We start from the raw sequence: 17,993 nt of genomic DNA on the forward strand, positions 1-17,993 counted from the left end.
GAGGTTGGATGTGAATGAGGATGTGTGGAGACAAGTGAATGAAAGGTTTGAGAGTTTCAGAGTAGGTAATAAGGAGTTGAAGGAAGTGTTTGAGAAGGGAAGATTGACAGTGAGTAAGATGCGTGAGAAGTATGACGGTCTGTATGTAGTGAAAAAAAAGTTTGGTCCATTGGATTGAGTGATGTGCTAGAAGACAGGAATGAGGAAGGAAATGTAAGGGTAGTACGAGCACATCATAATCAGTTGAGATGGAGAGAACCACCAAAATACATATTAGAGCATCCATTAGGAAGTTATTAATGGAGGAAAAGGACAAGGAAAGTGAAGAAATAGAAGAAACAAATTGGGGATGTAAACAACTAGTGTCAGTGGAACAGAAAAGAAAGCCTAAAAAGAGGAGTAGAAAGAGTAAGGGTACATTTTCAGAGTTGTTTGCAGAGAGTACACAAGATGGGTTGTTTGATTTTGAGGGGTTTGAGAAGTGAAGAAGTGTGAGAAGTTGTGAAGAAGATGGTACATATAGTGTGTGCAAATTCCCTTTGACTGAGTGATGAAAGAGTGAATGTGGGAGTGAGAAAGAGTTAAAAATACTGGAGTGTAAATGGGGAATTTTGGATTGCTTGAGGCAAAGGGTGGCAGAAATAAATGTGAGTATGGAAGAGATGATAGTAGCCATGTCAGGTGTTGGTGAAGTTGAAGGAGACGTAAATCTCCAGAGTTTAAATGAGCTTGGTGTAAGTAGTTCAGAGCCAAGGCTAGGTGAGTCCAGTGTGGTTGGAGTACAAGTCATTATACAAGAGGTAGTGTATGAGAGACCTTGGACCTGAAGTCAAGGTTCAATTCTGGAGTACAGTGGGGTAGTAAGAAAGGGAGTTTAGAGAGAAAAAAAAAAAGAAAATGAGATTTCCTTTATTTTAGTCAAGGGGAGAATGGTATATGTAGTATGAAAATAATATTGGGATTAAAAGTCTGATTATTTTTTTTAATTAAGCAATTTTGAATCGCGTTTTTTTAGGAATTAATATTTTTTTTTTTTATGTTCTTATGCTGTGCTTGTGGGTGAGGGATTGTTAGTTAATGATTGTCTTTCTTTTCTTTTTCACTGCAATTTTATAGATGGGGGTGAGTGAGTGAGTTGCGCTCTCCTTTGCTTGGACCATTGAAAGCTTGTTTTGCTTCGTAGCAAGTATTATTTATAGTTTGCTGTTGTGTAGTCATTAATTGGATAAATGGGCATACAACAAAAACTGACGTTTTATTGAACATTTCAATTGGAAATATGGAAGACTCAGCATGAAAGTCAGTTTTGGGAACCTATAATCTAATTTATTTTAGTTCCTGAAGGAATTGATTAAACAAAACATTTCTAAGTGATTGAAGGGTGAGAAATATAAATTGAACTCAAAAACATCCAAAGAGGAAATGTAGTGTGAATTAGCCCAACAGTGAAGTTGTTTACAGAATTCGATTTAAAGTAGAGAGAAAGTCATTTGGTTCTCAAATAATCTTTGCTGGACAATGGCAAGTAGACTTCTCAGATGGTTATCTTTCAAAGAATAGAATATTTTTAATTCTGAGGATTAAGATGTGATAGTATATTAGACGAAGGTTCTTTTGATAGTTGTGGGGAAGTTGTAGGACTGACTACCAATATTAGATTAAGGTTCTTTTGGTGGTAAGAGTACGTTAAGTAAATTAAAGTTAGATTAATGTTAAGAGGAATTTAGTTTAGGATCTTAGGTGGTCTGGGTAATATTAAGTTAGGCTTAGTTAAGTATTAGAGGATAATTTTTTATAAAAGTTTTTGTACTGTAAAATTAATTTTAATAAGGTAGTTTAAGAAAAGTAGTGTTTTATCCTTTGAAATCTGTTCCCATTAGTGTCCTGATCCATTTATGTAACTTGAAAAACCTCCACAACACAACTGCTGATAATTAGCATGAATAAACCACTCTCTCTACAAGGACCAAGAATAATTTTAGTCCCTCATTAAAAAGACAAAGCCACACCTTTCCTAGGTCGCCTAATATTAGGAAAGTACATACCCCAGCTTACGACTTGGGTTCCATTCTTGAGACACGTCGTAAGAAAATCCTAAGAAAACTTTACTTTTATACATGCGACTTACCAGGCAGATATATACTTAGCTATAGACTCCGTCGTCCCGACAGAATTCAAAACTTGCGGCACACGCTACCGGTAGGTCAGGTGATCTACCATTCCCGCCGCTGGGTGGCGGAATCCCAACCATTCCCGTTTTCTGAGCCAGATTTTCTCTGTCGCTGAGGCCGGCAACAACTGTTGTTTGGTCTCTCCTGATTGGAATTCTGCTCATTTGCCGAGAATTGGTTGGACTCATTTGGTGAAGTACTCTTGTTTATTCTCGGGATTGGCATACGCTTATTTTGGACTAGATTAGGATTTGGATTTGGTTTTTTCTATTAAGATGGCTGAAGTTAAAGTAACACCTAAGTTTAGGGTTTGTGCAAGGGAAGAATGCAGAACTAGGTTGTTTAAAGCAGAGGTAGATCCTCATACGCTTTGTAGTAAATGTAGAGGGTCTGAATGTGCGTTTGATAGAACTTGTGCTGAATGTGAAGGGCTTTCGGAGCAAGGATGGAAGGATTTAGCTTCTTATATTAAGAAAAGAGAGAAGGATAGAGCTAGGAAAGCGTCAGCTAGAAGCTCTAGTAGATCTTGTTCTTTTGAGCCTGAATCAGAAATTAACAACTAGATGATGTTTCTCCCATAACCTCAGCCCCTTCTCCCTGTGTTGAATCTAAGGATTAATTTTCAGAAATGGAAAAAATGAGATCCTCGATCAGGGAGCTTCAGGAGCAGCTTAAAGCTATGGAAACACAAGGTAAGAGTGTCAGTGAATACAGTGACCCCAGTGCAGTGGAGGGGGCGTCTGATCGGCTCCGCATTGCTCCTAGGCCTAGACCGCTTCCAAACTCCCAGGACCAGGGGAGGAGGAATGTCAAAAGCCGCAGGGAGGATGTGGAGCATCCCCAACGATCAGGCGTCCCTTCGGCAGACCCTGAAGTAACGACCCAGGCTGCCTTGGATAGCCGTAGAAAAGGCATCCTGGAAGAGTGTTTTTCTGCGTCGGACTCCTCCTCGTCCAGCGTGGATGGAGCTCTGCTTCGAAGTCTCGTCCTCTGAAGAGATCGTGGGTAGCGCCGAAAGGAGACGCTTTTGATTCAAGCCCAGAGCGATTTCCAGAGGATTTTCCTTCGACTAGTAAGAGGGCGAGAAGACCGTCTCCAGCGCCTCAAGATCCGACAAAGCTTTTCCTGCTTAATCTACAGGAGCAAATATCCTCCTTGGTAGGCGCTCTACATAAGGATTCGTCTCGAAGGAAAGACTCCTCCCTTCCAGTGAAGAGATCAAAATTTTCTTCTCCTGGTAGGAGAGAAGTTTCTCACTCTAGCAGGCGCTCGTCACCGGAGAGACTCTCTCGTTCTCCCTTTAAACGATCCTCTCCTATCTATAGGAAGGAAGTTCCCAGCGGTAGCCGCTCGCAGAGCAAGCGGTCAGCTACGTCTCTTAGGAGAAGTCAGGAGTCGGACTCCTCTTCTGAGGATCAGGATAGGCGTCAAGAGCCTAAGAAGCAGGAGCTTGTTAGAAACATAGAGTTGACAGAGCCTAGTAGGCGCCAAGAATATCACAGGCGTATAGAGCCTAACAGACGCCAGGAGTCTTGTGAGAGGCGTCAAGAGCCTACAAGGAGTCACGACAAGCGCCAGGAGTCAAGCAGGCGCCAGGAATCAAGCAGGCGCCAGGAATCAAGCAGGCTTCAGGAGTCGAGCAGGCGTCAGGAGTCGGGTAGGCGCCAGGAGTCTAACAGACGCCAGGAGTCGAGCAGGCGTCAGGAGTCGAGTAGGCGCCAGGCTCCTTGTACGAGCTTAGGTCAGAGTAAGACCCCTTCGCACTTTATGAGTTCTTCGGAGAGTAGGAGCCCTTCACCTGGTAGGAAACAGGTGACTGAGAGAAGATCTCGTGCGTTTAAGAACTCTATTGCGCCTTGTTGTAGCAAGGATTTGTCACACGGACGACTTTCTTCTTCGTTTGACAGAAGTCCCTCGACAACTAAGAACCGCTCTTCTCCGAAAGGATCCCCGACAGCCGGAGACTTAGAAGAAGTCTCGGATGAAGTTAATTACCTGTGGATGTAGTAGTCTCTGATTATAAGAGATTGTCCTTGTTGTTGTTGCAGGAGTTCGGAGATAAGCTTCAACCAGCGGATCCGCCCTCTCCAGGATCTTTGCTATCGAGCACGAAGTCTCCAAAAGCATCCTCATTTGTAAAAATGCGTCCAGCCCTTAGTATGAAAAAAGCGTTCAAAGGATTTGGAGAATGGCTTAAGAATAAAAGAGAGGCGGGCAAGACTGTTTTTTCATGCCCTCCTTCAAAGTTGACGGGTAAACCTGGAAGATGGTACGATACCCAGGAACCTATGGGCTTAGGACTGCCTTCATCGGCAGACGCAGATTACGCTTCCTTAGTAGATTCTTCAAGGAGGCGCGCTCTACTATCAGCAAAAGCTACTTGGGGGATGTGTGAACTGGACCATCTACTAAAGGGACTCTTTAGGACGCTCGAAATATTCAATTTTATGGACTGGGCGTTGGGAGCCCTTGCGAAGAGAGCCCAAGATCCCGAATTTGTCACGATGGAAGAATTATCGAGTGTGTTATCGTGTCTGGACAGAGCGGTGATGGACGGTTCGGTGGAAGTGGCTGCTCTTTTTGGATCGGGAGTTTTGAAAAAGAGAGCAGTGTATGGGTCTTTCCTGTCCAAGTCAGTATCTCCTCTACAGAGGTCGGCCTTGCTATATTCGCCACTTTCGAACCACCTTTTCCCACAGGACACGGTGAGGGATGTAGCAAAATCATTAGCTGGAAAAGCCACACAGGATTTTACTGACACAGTCAGCAAAGAGGTTCAAGCCTGCGGTTCCTTTTCAAAAGAAGGATAAAGCACCTCTTCAGCAGCCCTTTCGAGGAGCCTCTTCCTCCTCAAGAACCCCTTTTAGAGGTAGAAGACCGGATACCAGAGGAAGGCCTTCCAGGAGACCTGCAGGGAAGGCAAAATGAAGAAGAAGTCGCAGATAGCGGTAGGCGCCAGACTGTCGAACTTTGCCAGAGTCTGGGCGAAGAGAGGGGCGGACAGCTGGACCCTCTCGATCCTCGAGAGAGGATACCTCATCCCCTTCAGGGAATATCCTCCCTTAACAAGAACTCCAAGGGAGTTAACAGCGAGATACAACGATCCTGTCAAGAGTCAAGCTCTCCTGCAAGCAGTAGAACTTATGTTGCAGAAAAGGGCAATAGAACCGGTTCAAGATCTCCATTTCTAATGTCTTATCGCTTGGCGATAGACTTTTTGTTTTTTCCTTACGGCTGTTATCCGTAAGTAATGTTTGGTTCCTCTCATCTCCCTTGGATATCTTAGTAGAGAGGTTCTTTCTTGTCTAGAGGAGATGATTCAAACAGGCTAGTTGAACAAGTTAACAACTTTATTCTGTAACTCCATACTAGGAGATGCAGCTCGGTCGGACGACCGATATGTTTGACTGTTGGCGTGAAACTGCCATTCTAAAGCATCGCGTCGATAGCGGAACATTAGCTATCTAAGCAATTCATATAAAAACACATACGTAGTTCGCCGGCTCGGAAGTTACAAGTTTCCGGCGTAGGTTAACAGGTCAACCTCTTCCCATGGAAGTTGTTGTGCAAAGTTATCATAACATAAAAATGTTGACAAAGCTTTGAGCTAGATCAGGCTACTGCAGACAACGCATAGCATAATCTAAGGTGTGCTTTGGTCACGTAGAACCCTCCTAATGCCATGACCCCAGGTCACTGGTTTATATATAATGTAATTCTTACATTAGGCTCGGTCTGCTACCTATTCAAGCCTTGAATAACAAAAAAAAATTACTTTAAACATTGTTCATAGGAGCGTGCTCGTAACATACTAAGTGATTAAATGCATAAAAAGATTCTGTTACATACCCTTGTTGACATATTCATAAACAAAGATAAATGCATGGAAAATATAGATCCATGTTTGGTAATAATAATGATTATGTACCCAAATATAATAAAATGGTAAAAATCAAAACATGTATACATGATTAATATGATAACATGTAACCTGATTAAGAATAATGGTTACTAAATAATGATTATAGCATGATCATGGATAATTGTTAAAGAGTACTTGTCACTCTTTATAATAGATAAATATAATTGTATAATAGTATAACAATGTAATTCTGCAGAAATTCAATATATAGGGCTGATATTTTATTAGGTGCCCGAAAAATACCTTTAGGAATATATTAATGTATAATATTGGGCTATAATGATTTATTAGGCGCCCTGGAGATACTTTAACTGTTCAAATGCAAAGGCGTGAGTCTTTCTTGTCCTACATTGTTGCCAGCATACGGACCGCTTTTCACACACAACACAATTCCAGACAATTCCCTAGGCACGAACTGAAGTGGCCAGGTTCAGGCGGCCCGAAACGCAAACGACTTGAGTTTAACGGGTACGTCATCCAGACGGGCCAGTACGTTCCCTTGGAGATCCTTCTGTTTACGCCTCAGCCTACGCCAAGCAAAGATGTTGACGGCGATAACCAATATGGCCGTCACGCTGAACACGGCTAGCAGAATGTAGTAGCGAAGATGTTCTCCACCTGCATAAGTCGATGACGCGTGGGTCAACTCAGCCAGTTGCGTCAGACGATGAGCTACTCGCGCGTTGTATGGGAGAGGTAGTGATGGGATGATTGTTGTAGCCCACGTGTAGTTCGCGAAATACGCCTTCTCACGTATTATCGTGTTGACCCCTCTGACGGTATAATTTGTAGATTTCCCCGTACAACCATCGGCTGCTACGAAGATAGGGGCATGGGCGGTGGATGTGTCCGGACACACGACGTCGAATCCGGCCTTATCATAACGGATCCAGGACCCATTATTCATCCTGTAATTGAATTTATTACCGTAAAAGGGATAAAGTTTCCCCAGACAACCTTCGCTTGTATGAGAGAGAGAGCCGTTTAGCACTATGTCTAACTCACATGAATCCGTTGATATAGGATAGAATTCAAAAGAGTCAGCTGTACAAATTTTATTATTCATGGCTTCTGAACAGTGAGTGAGTTTATCTAAGTCTTTAATGACTGTAAATGATTTCTTATCAGAAGAAATCAGTACATGCCCTGTTAAATTGGATATTACTGGATTTGAGTTATTCGTCATAAAAGTAGGAAACGGTGCTATTTTGTATGATTGCCAAGCATCGGAAGAATCAAAAGGAATCGTGATCATAATTCTATAATTTTCTACGCTGACTGATATTAGGCTATAATAGAATTCTACTTTATGGGCATCCAATAAAGGAATATAACCTAGCTTCTCCCGTCCGTTTTCTAAAGTTAACGTCAGATCTTTTATAGGCATGAGGTGAGGAGATAACACACCCTTTGTTGCTAACGTAATTGCTTCTACGTAATCTTTTGACTTTTCAATAAATGTGATATTTTCACACGGATATGATCTATTTTCGAACTATAGTAAGCTAAAGTAGCCAGCAAATGTTGAACTTCCATGACCTGATCGATATTATTTGAATGTTCATTAACGATATTCATTATTTGATTGATCGAAGATAACTGGCTGCGAAGTTCTGATAAGGCCAGTTCCGTTTTGTGTTGCAAAAACTCAATTCTTTTATTTTGATTATTTATCTTGAGGCGATTTGAGATTCCTAAGCCTAGATTCGCAACTGATCCTAAGATGTTTAGTCCAGCTAGAATAAGCGGGTTGCGGCGTTCAAGAGTATTGTGCCGCACAGACCACATCAGCAGGTCACGAGCGAGTTCTTCTGCCTCGGCGGTTTTATTTTGTATGTCATAAGACAACATTTCTGCGACGCTTAGCGTTTGAGCTAGTGAAATCTCTGAGTTAGCATGAAAATTACGTTCATGCATTTCCTTAAGGGAAATACCAAACCTCATCAGGTCATTCTTTAAGTTAAGGACGTCATCTTCAGGTAGGAAAATAGCATGCATATCTACCTCGATAACAATATTACTTGACACGATGAATACATCATCGATTCTCTCGATAATCGAGCCATGATTAAATTCTATGTCTTTAGTCCTAGCACTCTTTCCATACAACAAAGATGTCTGAATACACAATATCACTCCCAACAATAACAGATTCATTTTTGAAAACCTGCAATGAGTAAAACAGATGTAATAACTCGCGTAAAAGAATAGGTTTACATACAATATGATTAATAGATATATATATATATAAATTATTATACAAGTTTCATAAATACAACCATTTTTTCCCTCACTCCATCTACCTTTCTTTAGATTCTGATATGTGCCAATGGGACTATTCTCACATCAGTGGGTTTGGATACATTTTGAACCCTAACTCTATTGGCCGTTAAATTTTCTAAAATGTTAAACGGGCCTTCAAACTTAGGTGTCAGTTTATAATTTAAACCTTTACGCACGTATACTTGTATGTATACCTGATCGCCCACGGCATATGTTCTAGTTGGCTTAGCTATTTATCATGATTTTTTTTCATTATGATCTGTGCTTCTTCTAAATTCTTACGAATTATATTATATCGACTTATGCTTGCATCCATAACATCCTTTAGAGGATTTGATAAATTAGTTGTAGGCTTTAAGATGTGAAAAGGCGTTCGGGCCGGGATACCGTACAGTGCCTCGTGCGGTGTCATTTTAATAGACACGTGATACGAGTGATTAAGTGTGCTTAGTACCGCAGGTATGGCAATGTCCCAGTTGGGATCTGCCCCCCCTAAGGTGACCCTTAAAAAATGTTTAAAACCTTACGATTTGCCCTTTCCACTAGCCCATTAGACTCTGGGTGATAGATCATGGTATTTGATTTTCTTTATACTAAGGAATTCGCACAAGGAGTTAAGGAAATGATTATTGAACTCCCCGCCCGAGTCTGAGATAATGATGTGTGGAATTCCATGTTTACAAATGTAGCACTCGTAAAACTTCCTAGCGCACTCAACCGCGGTTTTTGTTTTAAGCGCTATAAGTTCTGTATATCGAGTCAAAGCGTCTATAATTACTAGGAGGTGCTTATTTCCTCTGTCTGACTCGTAAAATCCTGTTAATAAATCTAAATGTACTCTTTCAAAGGGTTGATTTGGCACGGGCGGGTAAGCCTAGGCTGACAGGTGTCTTCGTGTGCCCTTTGTATTCTTGACAAGTGCGACAATTTGCTATGTGCTTTTTATATCTCTAAGCATCGTATGCCAATAAAATAAGGATTTGGCTTTCTGTGACATCAAGGTATAACCCGGATGTCCGTGCAGTGGATTTTCATGCAACCACTTTAAGACAGTGGGTATGAGTGAGATAGGCACCACCACCTGGTTGTTATTCAACTGCGGTGTGTTGCGGGTTTTCCTCGTCACAGATCTACACAGGATATTTTCCTGTAGGATATAATTCTGCTGCTTATACTTTAGGTATTCTTTTTCTTTTCTTCGGATTCCGTTTAACGCAATGATGATTTTTCTATTTGCGGATCTTTTCTTTGTTCCGTCTGTAATAGTTCAGCACTCCAGCCCAGATCTTCCTGTTCGGATATAGTTTTAACAACGGGCATGGAGGTTGAGATATCTATTAATTCAGCTAATGGCTCGGTACAAGATGAAGAGGGGTTGCGTGATAATGCGTCAGCAATGATATTTGCTTTCCCAGGTAAATACCCGATCCTCGCGCAAAGTCCTGAATGATCATGTGCCACCGAGTTCGCTTGGGGCTGTGACTAAAGCCTTTAAAGAAGTCGGTTAGGGGCTTATGATCAGTGAGAACCTTGACGGGATAACCGTATATTATGAACTTAAAGTGCACGAGTGAATTAACAATAGCGAGCCCTTCCTTATCTATTACTGCATATTTACTTTCGGAAGGTCTCAGTTTACGTGAATAAAAAGCTATAGGGAAAAACTGTCTATCATATTGTTGAAGCAATACCCCACCTACTCCTAGGTCTGAGGCGTCTGTTGCTATGAAAAATTCCTTATTGAAGTCAGGAAATTTCAAGATAGGAGAACTACACAGTTCATCTTTCAATTTATCGACGCCTGTTGATGAATTCAGACCATACGAAATCTACGCCCTTTTTTATAAGATCGGTTAGGGGAGCGGCTATGATTGAGTAATTGCGGATAAAGCGGCGATAGTATCCGCTGCACCCCAAAAATTGCTGTATTCCCTTGACGTTAATAGGTATCGGAAAGTTACGGATAGCCGACACCTTATCGTGGACGACTTTAAGACCTTCACTAGAAACCGTGAAACCTAGATAGACTAGTTCTGTTTTAAAAAATTCACACTTACTATCTTTACCCTTAAATTATGCTGCCTTAACCTTTGTAACACTAACTCCAATTTACGTAAATGCTCTTCTAATGTGTTGGAAAAGATTACTAAGTCATCCATGTAGGCATGTAGGATATCTCCCAACAAGTCTCCAAACACGACGTTATCATACGAGTAAAAGTTATAGGAGCACAACGTAAACCAAAAGGCATACGCAAAAATTCATAATGTCCCCTGGCTGTGCTGAAGGCAGTGTATGGGATACTTTCTTGTTCCATCGGAATCTGATGAAATCCTTTTAGTAAGTCTAGGCTTGTGAAATATTTATTCTGGCCTAGTAAAGATAGGATATCATCGGTACATGGTACTGGGAATCGTCAGGGATTGTTTCTTCGTTTAAACGACGAAAATCTACGCATATCCGCCAAGTTCGATCTTTTTTCGGTACTACTATTAACGGAAAATTATAAGGGCTGTTTGATTTCCTAATGACTCCTTCCTTTAACATTTTACCTACTTCCTCTGTTATCTCATTCTGAAATTTCATAGGAAGTCTGTACGAAGGTACATAGATTACTTTCTGTTTGTCCTTGAGCCTGATTTGATGTTCTATGACATCCGTTTTTCCTAAGGTTCCATCCGTAGTGGAAAAAACATCATGATATTTAGTTAAAAGATTCAAAAATTTCTGCTGAATTTCTTCTTCTTGAATATCTTTATTGATTTTGTTCTTTATAGATTGCAAAAGGGTTTCATCCGCGACTGATTGAGCGTGATTTATCTCAGCTAGGTAACGGTAAGAATGCGATGTTTATAAACTTCGGCATCCAAGATATGTTGATTTTTGTGGATTACTAAAGTGGTATTCAAATGATTACAGACTTCGATATTACATTGCTGTTGTGAGCCGACTGTATAAACGGCTTGTGTGACGGATAATCCTCCGTGTGTTCAGAGTTTCGGAAAGGATTAATGTTTCAGATCCTGGCAAGGTTCTTTTTACACGCACTAATATATTTGAAGTTACGTTAGGTTCGAGAGTTTGCGTGCAAGCTGATATTACGGGTGAGCGAGAGTTCTGTTGGGTTGCCTGTATTATTTCTTGGTTCATGAGACAGGTGATTGGTTCCGTAATGTAAGTGACAACTCTGTCTGTCTCTTATTATCTAAAACTGATTTTAGGGTATTAGAAGACCTATAGAATTTCCCTTTGATATACACGCCGTGTTTTGCAGGTGCTAAGATAATATTTTGAGTGCCCATAGACGGGTATCCGATAATTACTGCGGGATACATATTAATGTTTTGTACAACGACAAAGGTATCAGCAAACGTGCGCTTACCGACCTTGTACTGTACATGAGTTACGCCCACAACATTTAATTCATTATTCCCAATGCCTGAGAGCCTTATTCCGGACTTTTCTATAGGGAAATTTGAAAAGAGTAAATGATGAGTCCTTAAATCCATTATATTACGTGGACTACCAGAATCAAAGAACAAAGTGAATGACTTATGGTCCAAATTTACTGCATGTAAGGTTGGTCGCAACTCGTTTTGACTAATAATTGCATGAATTTGTTGCAAATCTACGGGAACCTGCACAGATTTTTTTGATTCGGCCGTGTGTTTCATAGGAAAATCAATTGCCTCACAATGATCTGATAAATGATTAAACTGATTATTTGATACAAAAGATGTTGATATTGATGACCCAACATCGCCCTCTCTCCCCCCTTGGTGTGAACTACGTGGTATTTGTTTTGTTTATCACACCCTGAAAATTCGCTTGCCCTTGCGAGTTCTGGCTAGACGGCCCAGGAACAGAGGTACCTGAAGCACGATTTGTTTGTTTCTGCTGTTGTGCAGAATTTCCGTTTGGTTGTTTCTTTCTTTATAGTACTGAGGACCCTTCTTATTATTTGCACTAGCAACTGGTTGCGTGTTTGTAGCGTTTGTCTGTTGATTCCTCGAGTAGCAACGGTTATATGAATGAGTTGAACTATTGTGTATTGAACAAAAACGCGTCGACAGTCTGAAATCATGTGACCTGGTCGTTTACAGTTATAACAAACCATCCCTGCCACTTGATTATTATTATGTACCACATTTACTTGTTGTGGCTTGTTCTCATTTTCTGCAAAAACTTGAATGAGCGAAGGATCTAGGTCGGTACATTTAGACATGTGTTTTTTGATTTGTTTATACACATCTAATTCCGTACTGTCGGGCTGCAATTTTTTATCAAAACACCGTACTAACGCTTCAGGCAACATTACAGTGATAGACGTAAGGTAGATCAAACGGATAAAATCTTTCACTTTGATGTTAGCACCCGCAACCCACCCGGAGTTACATAAACTATCTGATATTCATTTAGCCGGTCGGCAATTAGCGCCGCCGCTCGACAACATTAAGCTGAGTCATGGAGGCTTGGTTAAGGATATTTCTCAAAGCCAATACTACATCTAAAGCCTCTTCACCCCCATACACGGCACGTAATCTTATTTTGAACTCGTCCCATGTAAGCGCTTCTTGGAAAGAAACCCCCCTTAGATACGCACTTGCGTCGCCTTTAGCGAAGTCTACGAAGCTCTTGGCCTCCTGTAATTGTACTGCTGGGTCTGTGATGCTTTTTGCATTTAAATGAGCGTCTACAGATGAGATCCATGCCTCAACATTTTGAGGCAGGAACCCATTGACCCGACCTTGAAAAGGGACGATCGCTGACCTCGCGCTAACGAGAGTCACCACGTTGGGGTTGCCAGCCGGAGTGGTTGCCATTTCGGCTTTCACTTTTTTCTTATCACTTCTATTCCTTGCAATCCTATCAAAATATCTATAAGAGTACACTCGACCACTACGTAAACGCATAAGCAATGTACTGTATAAGTGTGTTATAATAATAGGAAAATCCCCCAAAAGATACAAAAATACAGACAATATGATCAAATATTATACGGAGAATTCCTGCAAGAAACGGTTAATGACAACGAGAAAAGAAAAAAAATTAATCTGCGGGCGAGAACCTCGTGGTTGAAGATAGGTTCTGTAATGAAGGAAGATTAATATGGCGAACAACTCACCCCCAGAATACTGGACGATCGACTCTTGATGAACAACACTTCACTGAGGAAAAGACCTGAATAGATAAAAATGGTACTTAGCTCCAGATTATATTGCGAAGGATTGTTGACATGGGATGACGTCTCGCGTCGGAAGTCGTGATGACGTCACGGCCTTCTCTCGGTGCACGATGCGCGGTAGAGTCCAAGATGGATGACGTCACAGCCTCCGTCCTTGCACTACTGCGTATAGCTGTCCACTCTGCGTCCTTGCTCGTGAACGGGTGATGTTCCCTGTGTTTGTTTTCTTCTTTCCGTTGATGTTCGATGCCGCCCTCGTCCGGTGTAGATACTCGAAGATAAGTGATAACAGTTGCTCAAACGTCAGTGTTAAATGCTTGTATTCCTCTCGATGAAGGACATCGTTGCGTCTTCATAAACTGTTGCGTTGATTGAAGATCCCGTTTCCTCTGTTTCGTTTGATGTTGAAGGTGGAAGTTAGTTCTTGTAGACCTTCGGTCGGCTGATATGGGTCTTGTTAATTATGTTCTTCGTTTATTAGCTGCCACCATTTTCTAATGTCTTATCGCTTGGCGATAGACTTTTTGTTTTTCCTTACGGCTGTTATCCGTAAGTAATGTTTGGTTCCTCTCATCTCCCTTGGATATCTTAGTAGAGAGGTTCTTTCTTGTCTAGAGGAGATGATTCAAACAGGCTAGTTGAACAAGTTAACAACTTTATTCTGTAACTCCATACTAGGAGATGCAGCTCGGTCGGACGACCGATATGTTTGACTGTTGGCGTGAAACTGCCATTCTAAAGCATCGCGTCGATAGCGGAACATTAGCTATCTAAGCAATTCATATAAAAACACATACGTAGTTCGCCGGCTCGGAAGTTACAAGTTTCCGGCGTAGGTTAACAGGTCAACCTCTTCCCATGGAAGTTGTTGTGCAAAGTTATCATAACATAAAAATGTTGACAAAGCTTTGAGCTAGATCAGGCTACTGCAGACAACGCATAGCATAATCTAAGGTGTGCTTTGGTCACGTAGAACCCTCCTAATGCCATGACCCCAGGTCACTGGTTTATATATAATGTAATTCTTACACATTCACCAGGTTTCTACAACCGTCTATTCCTGGTACCAAAAGCCTCGGGCGGGTGGAGGCCGGTTTTGGACGTAAGTGCGCTGAACGTCTTTGTGATCAAGAAGAAGTTCTCGATGGAGACCTCTTCCTCTGTACTTTCTGCTCTTCGTCCAGGGGACTGGATGGTATCCCTGGACCTTCAAGATGCATATTTCCATGTGCCAATTCATCCGGCATCAAGGAAATACCTAAGATTCATGTCACAGGGAAGAGTGTTTCAATTTCGAGCGCTTTGCTTCGGACTTTCGACGGCCCCGCAAGTCTTCACGGGTATCCTAAGGAATGTGGCGCATTGGCTACATTTAGAGGGGATCAGAATCTCGATGTATTTGGACGACTGGCTAATACGAGCAAAGTCGAAGCAACAGTGTCTGGAGGACCTTTCGGTAACATTAAAGATGACGCAGTCATTGGGACTCCTAGTCAACCTCGAGAAGTCCCAGCTGGATCCCCAGCAGAACATAGTTTATCTGGGGATTCGGATGGATTCTCGGGGTTTTCTAGCGTCTCCGTCAACAGAGAGAATAGAGCGCTGCCTTACAAAGGTGTCAGGATTTCTAGGGAAAGAGCATTGTTCCGCGAGGGAGTGGATGAGTTTGCTGGGAACCATTTCCTCGTTGGAGCAGTTCGTTTCCCTAGGGAGACTGCACCTAAGACCCCTTCAGTATTATCTGAAGGAGAACTGGGATCAAAGTTCCCAGGACCTCGAAGAGTCATTCAGGATAACGGACAAGGTCAAACAAGATCTTCGGTGGTGGTTAGACCCGAAGAAACTCGGTCAAGGAATATCCTTGCACATAAAGAGCCCTCTCCGAGCGTTGTTTGCAGACGCATCGGACGTAGGGTGGGGAGCAACGTTGGATTCGCAAGAAGTGTCGGGAACCTGGGAAGGAGCTCAGGTGTCCTGGCACATAAACAAAAAGGAACTGAAAGCATTCACCTAGCTCTCTTGCACTTTCAAGAACAGATATTAGGATCGATCATTCAGGTCAATTCAGACAACACGACAGCCCTAGCATATATCAGGAAGCAAGGGGGAACTCATTCATTCTCCCTTTACGAGACAGCGAGGGAGTTGTTGCTTTGGGCGCAAGAGAAGCAGATCTCTCTTCTAACGAGATTTATTCAGGGAGAGAGAAATGTTCGAGCGGATCTGCTAAGCAGAAGAGACCAAGTGCTCCCCACCGAATGGACTCTCCACCCTCAAGTGTGCAAATCAGTTATGGGGGTTATGGGGAAGGCCGAACGTAGACTTGTTCGCAACCAACTGGAACAAGAGGTTGGAGAATTATTGCTCCCCCATCGCGGATCCAAGAACAATAGCGATAGACGGTCTCCTCATGGATTGGAAGGGAATAGACGGGTACGCTTTTCCCCCCTTCAAACTGGTAGGGGAAGTAATAAGAAAGTTTGCCTCCTCAGAGGGAACGAAATTAACTTTGATCGCTCCCTTTTGGCCAGCCCTAGATTGGGTGACAGAGTTGCTGGAGTGGATAGTGGATCTTCCCAGATCGCTCCCACTAAGGAGCGATCTTCTCAAACAACCCCACTTCGACAGGTATCACAAAAACCTCCCCGCTCTAAGTCTGACTGCCTTCAGACTATCGAAGGACTCGTTAGAGCGAGGGGGTTTTCTCGCGAAGCTTCAAAAGCAATCGCAAGAGCCAGGAGACCATCCACATTACGGGTGTACCAGTCCCGAAGTGGGGAAGTGTTTAGAAGGTATGGTGCAGGACGCATGAGCTATCCTCTTCCAGTACCTCTATAACCGACATTGCAAATTTTCTTCTTTACCTTAGAAGAAAGTGTGGCCTAGCGGTATCTACGATCAAGGGGTATAGAAGTATGCTGGCCTCGGTGTTTAGGCATAGGGGTCTGGAGGTGTCGGACAATAAGGATCTACATGACCTTATTAGGTCTTTCGAGACCTCAAAAAGTCAGAATAATAAAATCCCAGTTGGAACTTGGATATAGTGCTGCATTATTTGATGTCTGAAAGATTCGTACCTTCCAATAATTCTTCTTTTAGGGATTTGACGAGGAAATCTCTATTCCTGTTCGCCTTAGCCACGGCAACAAAAGGGTGAGTGAACTTCAAGCGTTAGAGGGCAGAGTGGGGTTTAAGAAGGAGGCTGCAATTTGCTCTTTTAAGCCTCTCTTCTTAGCCAAGAACGAAAACCCATCAAAACCGTGGCCTAGAAGCTTCGAAGTGAAGGCACTCTCTTCTCTTACGGGGGAAGAAAAGGAGAAGACCCTTTGTCCAGTAAGAGCGCTAAAATTTTATTTACAAAGAAAGTCTCTTTTGGGAGGTACGCAGGAAAGTCTTTGGTGTTCGGTCAAGGATCCTACAAGACCAATATAAAAAAACGCCCTTACGTTTTTCATTAAAGACGTTATTAAGGAAGCGCATCTTAAATGTGGTGAAGAACAATTTAAACTCCTCAGGGTAAAAGCACACGAAGTGAGGGCCATAGCAACCTCAATGGCTTTCATAAAACGTGGTCCCTTCAAAATCTAATTGAATCCACGTATTGGAAGTGTAACTCAGTGTTTTCGCCTCTCACTATCTAAAGGATGTGAGTTACTTATGAGAAGTGCTTTTCACTGGGAGCATATGTGTCCGCGGATTTAGTGCTGGGAGGAGGAGCTGAGGTTAATCCTAATTAGTTAGGTTATGTAATTTTAACATTATGGTGTTTGGTTTTTATGGTTGACTGAAAGAGGGTATAGGAAGAACCCTTTTCAGTTCTTAGATTTAACATGGTTAGGAAGGTCAGGTGGTCGGGATTAACTTTTGGTCTCCTCGTTGTGCATTATGTAAAGCCTAAAGCTCTGTCATGTAAGAGGGCTAGCCCCATTGATAAGATACAGGTCAGGCTCTGCCATGTAAGCGGGTAAGCCCCATTGGTACGATCCATGCAGGTTCTGTCGCGTAAGCGGGCTAGCCCCCATTGACATGATCCAGAAGGGCTGTTCGGTCATAGGTGGTTTACCTCACTGAAGCTCTTGAGGCAGGCAGACTAAATGAAAGTAATCATGAAGTCTTCAGCCCAAACAGGTAAGAACCAAGGATTGATATCCTACAACAATTGTTGTTTCCTGTTATTAGAATTTTTGTTTTTTATATATAGCTGTCTCTCGCCCTCCACCAAGGGTGTCAATCAGCTAAGTATATATCTGCCTGGTAAGTCGCATGTATAAAAATGATATTGTTAAGATACAATAAAGTTTTATACATACTTACCTGGCAGATATATACGATTAAGGGCCCACCCAGCCTCCCCTCAGGAGACAGGTGTAAGAGAAAATCTGGCTCAGAAAACGGGAATGGTTGGGATTCCGCCACCCAGCGGCGGGAATGG

The 17,993-nt window shown here is 42.3% G+C and overlaps 1 protein-coding gene and 1 long non-coding RNA gene across 4 annotated transcripts in view; one reads left to right on the plus strand and one right to left on the minus strand.

Annotated features, from left to right (window-relative positions):
• Positions 1-17,993, plus strand: part of LOC135198570 (T-cell activation inhibitor, mitochondrial-like) — a 207,546-nt gene that overhangs the window by 141,284 nt on the left and 48,269 nt on the right. The gene's annotated exons all lie outside the window — the stretch shown is intronic.
• Positions 5,504-14,588, minus strand: LOC135198572 (uncharacterized). Its single transcript, XR_010310839.1, has 2 exons — positions 13,502-14,588; positions 5,504-8,260 (listed from the first exon to the last, which is right to left on the minus strand). It is a non-coding gene; the product is annotated as an uncharacterized LOC135198572 (long non-coding RNA).

Source organism: Macrobrachium nipponense, chromosome 22 (genome assembly GCF_015104395.2).
Source record: "Macrobrachium nipponense isolate FS-2020 chromosome 22, ASM1510439v2, whole genome shotgun sequence".
NCBI classification, from domain to species: Eukaryota; Metazoa; Arthropoda; class Malacostraca; order Decapoda; family Palaemonidae; genus Macrobrachium; species Macrobrachium nipponense.